Consider the following 13,184-nt stretch of genomic DNA (forward strand, 5'->3'; position numbering starts at 1 on the left):
TTGGTCATTGATAGATTGATAGCTAGTTGCCATTTAACTTGATAGCAGGCTAAAGACTCGTTCATTTTATATCGTCACGTGTCGGCGTTGTTCTGTCAGCAATCATTTGTCGACTATTGCCATCGTAAACCGGTGGTATCGTCGAAGCCACACAAATACTTTAAGAAAGGATCTGTCAAACTTTCTTGATAATTCACCGTGACAGCCTGTGCATTGTGTACCACTTGAGCAATAATGATTGGCTCTCGCAGATTGCTTAACCTATATATTCTTTCATGATAATTGCTGCGGGACTAGTATTTTATTGTTTCAGCAATTTTGCTTAATGACTAAGTTATGCCGCAGACTGGTTGCTGATGTGCACGCAGGAGGGGTTTGTGATAGTGTGAACAATGTTATCACAGACGATCACCGAAGTATTGAGGGATTAACGCCCACATACAGCTATATAGTGTGAACCACAATCAACAGCTCACCCCAGTATGCTGCATTATGCACAATGTCCTTTCAGATATGGGTGAAAAAGCAAGGTGTAATAGACAATGGTAAAGTTTTAGTATGAATAAACAGACGACACAAGAGACCTTAATAACTGATATAGTTTTTCTTCATAAAAACTAGATACCCAAAATTCAACATCTCTCAAACTACTCAAACTACTTGAACTTCAGAGCAAACACATAAACAATTTTTATTTATCAAAAAGTTCTTTGCCATATTTGAATGATTTTATTGTAGCTACTAGGTGAATGCCCGCCGTTGCATGAATAATAAAAAAACTGCTTATAAACAGTGAGAAATAATGTAGTTTCCTGCCACTTGCCATTAGCCTGGCGCATTGCCAATGGCTAATTTGATTGAGTTTATTAATAAGAGCTGTGAGAGCAAGCATAAAATCACTTTGCAATGTGACAAAGCGTATTTTTACCCACATAGTTACATATATTGCCCAATGAATCAATCAATCTCGTATGGCTTAATTGGTAAGGTGTTTGCCTGGTGAATGGGAGATTCCAAGATCAAAACTTCTGCGATTTGGGTTCTTCATTCCAATATTTTAATAGCTATGGCCGGACAAACAGAAGGACACACAAACTTTGAAAATTATATGTATAGACCAGCCGAGTGTCTGGCGTGTTACCAGTGATAGAATAGTTACCTAATAAATTTGAGTAATTCATCTAAAAAATTAAAGTTTTATTAAAATCTTTGTTAAAACAATACCTGCGTTTTGGGCTAAATTAACAATCATTATGCGTAACAGTTCACAGTGCTAGTTACTAACCCCAAGCGAGTGTTTCAAGCATGAGCAACTTGACCAATCTAATGACTATTTGCCCACTGAATTCATGTATTCCGTGTAGCTTGATGCCTAAGTTCGCTGCCTTTAAAGCTGGAGGTCCCGAGATCGAGTGCCATGTGGATTTTTTTGCAAGATTTTAGTTGCTGTAACTGGACACAGGGTTTAGCAAAAGGACAAATACTGAGATTTATATAAATAGATATAAGATATTAATCTTGGAAGTTGTAACGAGTATGTCCAAACTCTTCCATAGTAAGGCAAGGTGGCTGCCTGGTGTAGTGGTTAGCATGCCTGTATGAAAGTTTGGCATTACTGAGTTGAATTCTAGTGCAAAGCACTTTTCTTTTCTAACACTAGCAAGTACTACATGTGTATTTTATCACTTTAACTGGACATACGACAGACCAACAAACAAATAGATTTATATATAGACTAGCTGTGCTACCCGGAGTTGCCCGGGTAATAAAAAGTCTTTGGACAAAAATTGATTTGTATTTAACATATAACAACATTTGCCATTCTACCTTTCAAACTACATATGATGAAAGAAGTGTTTTGTGTAATTGAAATTAATTAAGAGAAAAAATAAAAACAACTGTAAAGGTTTTTAAACTTTGTCAAACAACTTTTAAACTTCACTTAAATGAAAAAACAACAATTATAAAAGAGTTTAAATGTGGATGTGAAATAATTAGTAAGCAATAGCTAAATTAAGTCTGTTTTGCTATGATTACAATAAAAGGTAATTCAGTAATGATACAATTGATACAAACTGAGAAAACAAAAACAAAATCCCCGCATATGTTGATTTAATAATAACAATTCTTGCGTAGAAGTGTGTGTGTATAACAAAAGATTACTGTTCCATCAGAAGCTATCTATCAAAACTTTGAACACGACGATACTGGTACCTCTTGATACCGGTACAAATGCAAAAATGAGATACCGTACTGTCTTCGTCTGACCGAACGAAGAGAGAATGTTGGTGCTCTTTCTACAGAGATAATACAATTGTCCGCGTGAAAAGAATTGGCTGCGATATAGAAATTAAACCTAATGAAAAACCGAAAATAGAAGTTCAAGAAATGTTACCATAACGGATAACAGTGAACTCACCATGGCGAGCAACGTATATATTTTAATAACGTATAATAATAATATAATAATAATCAGTACACTTATCGTCAGATTTTAAGTTCGAGATAAATTATTGTTGATATTGTGGGGCGGAACAAATTAACCCTAAGGAAAAAAGATGTAGAAGCATTGTGTTGCATATACTTATGTTCAAAATATTTCTTAACAGTGGCATCATAACCTGTGGGCGCAATGCTAAAATAATTAGCATATGCATACGTTATACCGTATATGATAACAACTTAGATCATTACACCTTGTGTGGCTCAGTAATAGAGCGCATGTATTTTAAATTTGCAGTAGCAATCTCTGCGTGTTCAAATTCATCAAAAAGCAAAATTTTAATTCCAAGATTTTAATAGCTATAGAAGGACAAATATAACGACAGATATACGAATACACAGAAAAAGAAACTGGAGAAATATATATATATATATGTATACTAGCCGAATTCCCGGCTTTGCACGGGTATTAAAAACAGCTTATAAACAGCAGCATTTAGTATAGTTGCCTGCAACTTGCCATTAACTTGGCATTCTGCCAATGACTAATCTGAGTACACTATAATCCGTATTGCTAAACTTAGGAATAAGAGCCGTGAGAGCAAGCTTAGAGCATTGCGTAAACCAGAGTGCTATGCATATTTTAGCCGACATAACAACCCATATCGCCTAATGAATCGTTGCATCTTGCATAGCTCAATTGATAAGGATATTGCATGGTTATTGGGAGGTTCTACGACCAAATCTAGCGTGAACTGAATCTTTCATTTCTAAATTTTAATAGCTATACCTGGACACACAAAACGACGGACTTTGAAATTTATCTAGATAGCTAAATTAAATTTTTTGTTTGTCTCTATTCTAGCATGGTGAGCTACGGTCTGTTTATCTTTAGTATAACAAGGTTATTTGATGCTTGTTCATCTTTTATTCAACATGGTGATTTGATCTACATGTATGTTTAGCTCTAATAAAACCTGGTGAGTTAAGTTGATCTATGTTTAGCTCTAATAAAACCTGGTGAGTTGAGCTGATCTATATTTACCTCTAATAAAACATGGTGAGTTGAGATGATCTATGTTTAGCTCTAATACAACATGATGAGTTGAGTTGATCTATGTTTAACTCAAATAAAACATGTTGAGTTGATCTATGTTTAGCTCTAATAACACATGATGAGTTGAGTTGATCTATGTTTAGCTCTAATACAACATGATGAGTTGAGTTGATCTATGTTTAGCTCTAATACAACATGATGAGTTGAGTTGATCTATGTTTAGCTCTAATAAAACCTGGTGAGTTGAGTTGATCTATATTTACCTCTAATAAAACATGGTGAGTTGAGTTGATCTATGTTTAGCTCTAATAAAACATGGCGAGTTGAGTTGATCTATGTATAACTCAAATAAAACATGTTGAGTTGATCTATGTTTAGCTCTAATAAAACATGATTAGTTGATTGATCTATGTTTAGCTCAAATAAAACATGTTGAGTTGATCTATGTTTAGCTCTAATAAAACATGATGAGTTGAGTTGATCTATGTTTAGCTCGAATAAAACATGTTGAGTTGATCTATGTTTAGCTCTACTAAAACATGATGAGTTGAGTTGATCTATGTTTAGCTCTAATACAACATGGTGAGTTGATCTATGTTTAGCTCTAATACAACATGGTGAGTTGAGTTGATCTATGTTTACCTCTAATAAAACATGGTGAGTTGAGTTGATCTATGTTTAGCTTTAATACAACATGGTGAGTTGAGTTGATCTATGTTTAGCTCTAATACAACATGGTTAGTTGAGTTGATCTATGTTTAGCTCTAATACAACATGGCGAGTTGAGTTGATCTATGTTTAGCTCTAATACAACATGATGAGTTGAGTTTATCTATGTGTAGCTCTAATACAACATGGTAAGTTGAAATCAGTTTAGCTCATACAACACAGTGTGCTGGTCTCTGCTTACCCAAATTCATCAAGCTGGTCATTAAAATACTTCACAGAACATTGTGAGAAAAGCCATGTATTGCCTCTTGTAACATTATTTGTGGCGGCTGTCAAGGATGCCATGATGAATTGATCAGTTTCACTGCAGGCATTGCCATTACCATCATGTGTAGCACCTAAACTGAAATGTTTTCACATTTTCACATTACATGTGAAATTGATACAAATGAACAGACAAAGGACATGCTGGTCTTAACATGACTCATCAGCTTATGGTTACAACTGTGGTGAGGGTCTCCATTCTTACAACAACTAACATGTCAATATTTATCAGCCTCAGTAGACCACGGTTGGCCATAGACGTACCACAAAACCAAGCATCAGTGAATTATAATGACAAACTGGTATACACTTGAGTCTGTTGAGCATTCTTGTTGTTTTTAGCCGACTGACCATTCACATTTTATTGTTGTGCCAAGAATAAAGAAACCAAGTTGCAGAAAAGAATTTATAAGCTTAGGTATGAATCGTTTCTATAGAGTTTTGTGCCTATTTTTGATTGGGCTCCAATCGTCATTATAAATTTCAACCTGTTTACGCTTTTCAGATAAACTTGTCTTTCAAAAAGAGCCAGTATTTCCAGTTGTTGATGTATTGAGTGTCAAGGTGGAGTAAGACTTGAAAACCCAAAACTCTTACACAAAGATGAAAGCTGTACTCAAAGTCAACATGTGTTGTTTAGATGTGTTGTATGTATTAGCACTGAAGTTATTAGAGGGTGAAAAGAATCCAGTATGTCTACCCCGAGTGGAGGCATAGCCGAGTTGATGAGCTGGTCAGACTTACAGTTTAACAGGCTCGTACTTGAGTTATTGCTAGGGTCACTAAGTAGAGCTCGACCAGTGACGCTGATGCTTATGGCTGGTAAAAAGACGTCCTGTCCAACACCATACTTTTCTCAGTTTCTTAAATGCTGCCTATATTTCATTTACATATATGTAGAACACAGAGCCAATTTTTGACGAAGAATTTTGTCACAAAGTTATTAATGCAATTATTTTGGAAACTTCCAAAATAATTGCATGAGAGCGGTATCTCACTTTGATAATTTAATGCATAATTCAATTTTACACGAAATTTGAATAAGTAATTGAATTATTAAAGAATTTATTTGGTAAACCAATTTATTGATTTTATGTCGAATTTAGATTATACCACAGTTAATTTGTTTAACTTACATAATTAATGCAATTAATTTTCAAACTAAATTTATAATTGAATGCTTCATTAAATTTAAACAGACACTAATTTGTTAAATTGATTATTAATGCAAGTCTACAAACTCAAAACTGACTAAATCAATTATAATGAAGCTTTAAACTTTTTAAATTTACTATTAATTTAATTGGAACTCCTGCTATCACTCGAACCCTAACTTTGTGAGACCAGTTTTATAGTGCCTTGCGGTATCTTTGGTTTTAAGTTAAAGATCGGGATTTCCAGATTTCAAGACTTGGTTTGTGGTATTGTAAGCCTACTGCATTTCTAGTTACTGTACTTAAATTTGTAACATGGTTTGGTATTGAAATGTTTTTTATGCAATTTTAGCTAAAAGTTTTAGATTCAAAACAAACAGGTTTTCAGTAACAACTGCTAACGCACGTTTGGGAAAAAAGCGCAATTTAAAATCTCATCAAGATACTGAATTATTAGACCATCAGTAAAATATGTTGTTCGTAGCAACAGCCTGTACCTGCAGTATACTCCTCCGCATATTGTTCATAGTTAATCTCATTTTTTCCCTGCAGGATTATAAAACAAACTTACCTCGCAGTACCCAGGCTGAAAAAATTAAACAAAAAGTATGCAATGCTTCACTTTCTATTTTATAATATAAAAAAATACATTTTTATAATATTAGACTAGTTTTTGTTTTGTGACGTATATTGACATATTTCCAGTTCGTTAGTTCTGGAGAGCCTAAAAAGTTATAAATAAAATTGTGTCAAGGTAACATGACTTGCTGTAAACCAATCAAATTTGATTGGCATCGTTATATAGATAACAAATTATTCTTTCTGGCAAAACTAAAGTTATTCACTTATCTGATGTAAGTGCATATTTATGGTAGGGCAACTATCCAAAACTGTAGTTAAATATGTGTTATATAAGATATAGTTAGATTGATCTACAAAATCTTTCGTCATTGCCAACACAAGTAGAAAAAATAAAATTTTGGTCTACCTTTGAGACTGGCTAGAGTTTCAGGAATGCCAAGGTTAAACCATGTGTTTCAGATAGTAAGTACAAAGTTAAACTAACTTGTGAGCAATTTCATGCGCATAGGTCACACTTCCACTCAGCTCAACGATTGATGTTCTGTGTTGATCGCAAATTCCTTTCAAGTAAGCCAGACCCTTAACAGACAACTGGCCCCTAGAGTATATGTCCAAGCTAAAATTAGAAAAAAAACTATTGGAAGTGTGCCTTTCAAACAGCATATTTTAAGTTTTTTTAGCGACATGGTATTTATCCTATGATATTGTGACATCTACCAAAATAATTGCTAACATTATGATATTTAACACTATGATGTTTAACAGTGTGATATCTAATGCCATAAGATCTTACAACAAAATGAAAGGTACATTCGCACTCACAAAAGCATTACCTAGCTGTACATGTATATAAAATTGTAGGGTTTTATGCAGTTGAAGCTCTACAAACAAAGTTAATCCAATCCACTGTTGACTCTATATGTTAAAATCAGTTTTCCTTGGTAGTAAATAGTTTTTCTAAGGACATTGTATTTTGTTTTATTCGTTTTTGAGCTTTTAAGAGCTGGTAATCACATTTCCACGTATTTGACACCTACAACACAACAGAGTAAGACATGGTGAATCTTTTGATACCAAATAACTGTAATGTGAATTTTGTTGCAAGTCAACCTTTAAGGTTTTACGCGCTATAAGGCATACCTTGTAACAAGCATCACATGATCAGCATCTGAAGGAATACTAGAATTGTCTCTCAGCCAAGTGGTAAGAGCCGTCAAGCCAGTTTCTGCTGAAAAAGGACTGCTATGAGATTCTGTCCAAGGTGACTCAGCGCGTGTCTAAACAACAGAACATGATTCTATTAGAAAACGAAATTACATTACAACTTTAATCATACAAAATGTCATATTATAACTTTAACCTTAAAGTGTGTTATATTATAACTGTGACCACACAGTGTGTTATATTATAACTTTAATCTTACAGTATGTTATATTATAACTATAACCACACACTATGTTATATTATAACTGTGACCACACAGTATGTTATATTAAAAATTTAGCCATACAGTATGTCATATTATAACTTTAACCATACAGTATGTTATATTATAACTTTAACCATACAGTATGTTATATTATAACTTTAACCACACAGTATGTTATATTATAAATTTAATCATACAGTGTGTCGTATTATACTCACTTGTTGCAAGTCTGAAACAACTTTGGTAAATTAGCATTATTATCAATGGCTAATGACTAACTTACAAACCGGTATTCCTCAAAAAAACATCGGATTGACAATTCCCGATTTTGTCATTATTAGTTGGGACACATTGTAATGTATACTTGTAACTATATCATCAAAAATGAATAGAATAATAAAATTACCACAACTTATTCTATTTTGTATAATTTATCTGATTTTGGTAATTTATATTTAACACCTCGCAGACATGTCGAATATTTAAAATACTATCTTGCCACTCACACTAATATTAGTGCTAGCTGCCATTTAATAATTAACAAGTGTTTATGCTAATAATTAAAAAATTACTAAAACTAACTTAAAAAAATATCAAACAAGCATTTACAAAAAGCTATCCTCGGTTGTTAGAGTCCCACACAGTCCAGCATTCACAGCTGCATTCGTCAAATCACAAGCTTGTCTTTAGATGGTCATTTTTCTTACAAATAGATAGTTGAGCAACAAACCTTTGCTATCTGGAGGAAAGATAGTTTGGCGCCAATAGTCCAAGTTTTAAACACTGGGGAAATGCTTGAGTCAACATTGCGGAACCTGGCATCAACCTAGATTGTACAGATCATGCTGATAGGTAAGGAATGACATAAACATAATCTTTACATTATTTTAATTTTTTAAAATTTTGGAGCTCATTGTATGTAAATGTCAGCTAAAAGATGAGTAGGTACTTTAATAAAATTTATATCCATTGAGATTAGTAAGCAAATTGAATTATACTATAATTCAAAAAGGAAACTCCCAATTATATGGAAGTTGAAAGTTTTCAAAATGCTGCAATCAAGCTGCTTGCTATTGAAATAGCTGACTGGGTAGTTAGCAAGAACTATCTGTTATTAGTTTTACGTATGAATTAAATCTATTCATAAGTAATCAATGTGTAAATTAGCATTATCTAGTATTTGTATTTATATATGATGTAAATATAATTGTAATTTCATAATATTGAATATAAAATAATGTTGACTAACTGTTGCCCTTTTATGATTCATGCAGCAGATATAAATGTGGAAAACATTTGCTTGAGATGAAATTATTAGCAACAAAGTGATATAAATATTTCTTTACCAATAAAATATATTTATAATAAATCCATATAGGAATTACACCTACTAAAGTAAATCAATTAACAAATTAAATCTAATGATGGATTGAATAAATTTGTCAATGAAATTCATTTACCAAATGTTTTTTAAGAATTCTGTTTATGTATGAATTAAATTTATTTTTGATTTTAATATAATTGTAAATTGATTGTCATATTTTCAAATCAAACAAATCTATCAATTAAATCAATTTATCAATTAATTCTGTTCAGTCATGGACTATAACTACAAATTGTCTCTGCATGTCAAAATTATCTATGACTTCAATCTATGTAAAAGCCTAATCGATTTATTGAACAATCAGTCAATAAATTCAATCTATATACTTTAGGTAAACTCATACATATGCAGTTTATAATTATAAACAGCATAAGAATTATTTAAAAAGCATTTATTGCTAATATACACATATATTTTACGCATTTATACATACATTTATATATATAAATATACATATATTTATATATAAATACTAATATATGTGTTTATGAATAGTTCAATAAATGAAAAGCTCATCAATCTTGTGATTTGAGCACTGTTGTGTTGCACCTTGACTTTCTTAAAGACTGTGAGACAACCTAATCGTTTCATGGTAAGAAGTGAAATTTCATTGGCAATGGGAATTGTCTCCCTCGCTTGCTCTGAGCTGCTTCGATGAGGCCTCAATAGCCGAAGCAGTGGGGTCTGTAGCATGAGTTTATGCTACCTTTATTTGGGTTGGTTGAGCACCCTATGAGAGATGTGATACTATTAGCCTTAGTGTAAATATTTTCTTTAGTGCAAAGCTTCTTGGCAAAAAGTCAACACTCATTGACAATGGGAGTTATCTCCTTTGCTTGCTCTGTGCTGTACTGATGAGGCTTCAATAACTGAAGCAGTACTGTTCGTAGAATAAGTACTTATACACATAAATATACGTAGCAATATATATATGAATATACCTATATTTATTTATATAAAAATACATTTTTATATTAAAATATATATTCTGTATATCTTTAGATATATACAGTATATATATTAAAACTAGGAGTTTTTTAAACCATTCATATTCTATTTACTATATATATATATATATATATATATATATATATATATATATATATATATATATATATATATATATATATATATATATATATATATATATATATATATATATATATACATGTATATATATATATATATATACATGTATATATATATATATATATACATGTATATATATATATACATGTATATATATATATATAGTAAATAGAATAGATAGATATAGAATAGATAGAATAGATAGTGTATATGTATATATATATACATGTATATATATATATATATACATATATATATATATACATGTATATATATATATATATTATATATATATATTATATATATATATACATGTATATATATATATATATATATATATATATATATATATATATATATATATATATATATATATATATATATATATACATGTATATATATATATATATATATATATATATATATATATGTATATATATATATACACTATCAACTTTTTACCTCTCTTTACTAGCTATTTTTAGGCAGTCAAGCTCCCTTAGAATAACATAGTCAAGCACTATAAGTCAACAACGCTGCTACTTACCCCATTAGTCTCATGACCCATGAGAAACGCTATGAAGTCATCAACATCATTCGGCCAATCAAGAGTAGACATAAGTGTGAGTAAACTGAAAAATCATTGACAATAAGGTGCATCTTTATGTATTCTTACAATATTTAGCTTCAAAGTCATCTCACTAGCTGTCATTCGATCATTTGACTTTGGCCTTGACCTGTAAGGCCTGTAAGGTGATACATACATATCATACATATGATATGATACAACATATGATCATATATGGTTATATCATATAACATGGTTATATGATATATCATATAACATCGTATCATACATGGCATATGATACAACAAATCACCAGAAAATCAAGTATTGCTATTGATGCCTGTGTAAGGTGCACTTTCCATAGCAACTCTTTCTGACTTATTTTTCTTCATCAGAAAAGACTTGAAGCTTCGCATGGGAAAAATACCAGTTAAATTCGTTGGCGAATCAACTAATATGACCCAAAGGCTAACATCAGCCCAATGGCCCATATTAAGAGTATTTCACATATTTACCTGCTGCAAGTTGATCATCAGCAAAAATGCTTTGAAATAAACCCAAAATATAAAAAGGTTTGAGCTTCAATCTATGTAGTATAATAGTATAAATATTAATATAGTATAGGAATAGTATAGTATATTAGTATAAGTATAATAAAAACTGGTAGATTTATGAAATTACAACTTTGATAAAATATAAAATGGTTAAAATTGATTTGAATATGAACTTGTTAATGAGCAATACTAAAGGTTCACCATGTCTGGTAACCTCTGCTGTGTGGTAGGTGCAAAATATGTGGATATGTGATCACGAGCTCTTGAAAGCTTCGAAATGAACAGTCTAAACTGTCGACAAGGATGGGATTCGAACCCACGCTCCCAGAGGGAAATGGATTAGCAGTCCATCGCCTTAACCACTCGGCCACCTTGTCTGGTAATTGGCAATCAAATTTCTTTATATTATTTTCAATTTGAGTTATTATAATACAAAATAATAAATTACCTTTCAAAAGTATCGACATTTGACAGCCATCACCAAAACAGCCATAAGTTAAAATTGATTCGAATATAAACTTATTAATGAACATTACTAAAAAATACGCAATGTGTATTACAAGCACCATCATAATTTGTTTAAATGTTAAAGATTGACTTGAAACAAAAATTCACATTTCAGTTGTTTAACATCAAAAGGTTCACCATGTCTTACTCTGCTGTGTGGTAGGTGCAAAATATGTGGAAATGTGATTACAAGCTCTTGAAAGCTTCAAAGTGAACAATCAAAACTGTCGACAAGGATGGGATTCGAACCCACGCTCCCAGAGGGAAATGGATTAGCAGTCCATCGCCTTAACCACTCGGCCACCTTGTCTGTTGGTTGGCAATCAAATTCCTTTATATTATTTTCAGTTTGAGTTATTATAATACAAAATAACAAATTATTTTTCAAAAGTATCGACATTTGACAGCCATCCCCAAAACAGCCATAGATTAAAATTGATTCGAATATGAACTTATTAATTAGCAATACTAAAAAATACGCAATGTGTATTACAAGCACCATAATAATTTGTTTAAATGTTAAAGATTGACTTGAAACAAAAATTCACATTCCGGTTGTTTAGCATCAAAAGATTCACCATGTTTTACTCTGCTGTGTGGTAGGTGCAAAATACAGTCAAACATGGATAACTCGGCCACGGATAGCGCGAAAACATGGTTAATTCGAACAGTTTCTTTGGTCCGTTCCCACGTAATGATAAATTGCTATAGATAACTCGAACTCAACACTGTTAATTCGAACTGTTTTTTTGCCCAACGGCTACCGAAACGGTAGTTATCGCTTTAGAAAATCACTTTATTCAAAGCCATAGAGGTAAACCTCATCTTTTCGTAATTCATAAGCGTTGTTATTACCACCATCGGCAAAATAATTTTGTCAACGACTTTTCTAAAGGTTTGGTCAAATTTGATTTATACTGCTATACGATTAATAGCACGGGCTTGCCGGGTCACGCGCGCAAGGATATTCGCCACGCACATACAAAACAAAAACAGCATGTTGTTTTGTATGTGCGTGGCGAAAATCCTTGAGTGCGTGACCCGGCTAGCCCGTGACGAATAGTTTTCCGACGTTGATTCCGTGTTGAATCAACGTCGGAATGTTGAATGTTTAAAACGTCTTAAAATTGTGTTTATTAAACGTATACGTTGTCTTAGCTAAAAAACTATTCATCGTTTGACCTAAACACAGAATACGTGTGTACATTCAATAAGTATCCATTCAAAAAGCGTGAGTGATATACAATGTACCGTTAAACCTCGTAAAACTTTTAATTGAACTGCCTTGGAGTGTTGCTCTTAACGAATCCCAGGTAAAGTAAGGGATTTTTCTTTGGTAACTTTTTCTTGAAGTTGCATAAACTTCAAGAAAAGTCGGCAAAATTGATTGTGGGTAAAACGCTCAAAAGAAAAAGATGTCTTTTC

General features: G+C 32.0%; 2 non-coding genes across 2 annotated transcripts; both read right to left on the reverse strand.

Moving 5' to 3' along the window:
• Positions 1-11,547: 11,547 nt before the first annotated feature.
• Trnas-gcu (transfer RNA serine (anticodon GCU)) lies at positions 11,548-11,629 on the reverse strand. Its single transcript has one exon. It is a non-coding gene; the product is annotated as a tRNA-Ser (tRNA).
• A 358-nt stretch (positions 11,630-11,987) lies between these two features.
• On the reverse strand, positions 11,988-12,069 carry Trnas-gcu (transfer RNA serine (anticodon GCU)). The gene has a single exon. It is a non-coding gene; the product is annotated as a tRNA-Ser (tRNA).
• Between the last annotated feature and the right edge of the window lie 1,115 nt (positions 12,070-13,184).

This window comes from Watersipora subatra, chromosome 7 (genome assembly GCF_963576615.1).
Source record: "Watersipora subatra chromosome 7, tzWatSuba1.1, whole genome shotgun sequence".
Lineage (NCBI taxonomy): Eukaryota > Metazoa > Bryozoa > Gymnolaemata > Cheilostomatida > Watersiporidae > Watersipora > Watersipora subatra.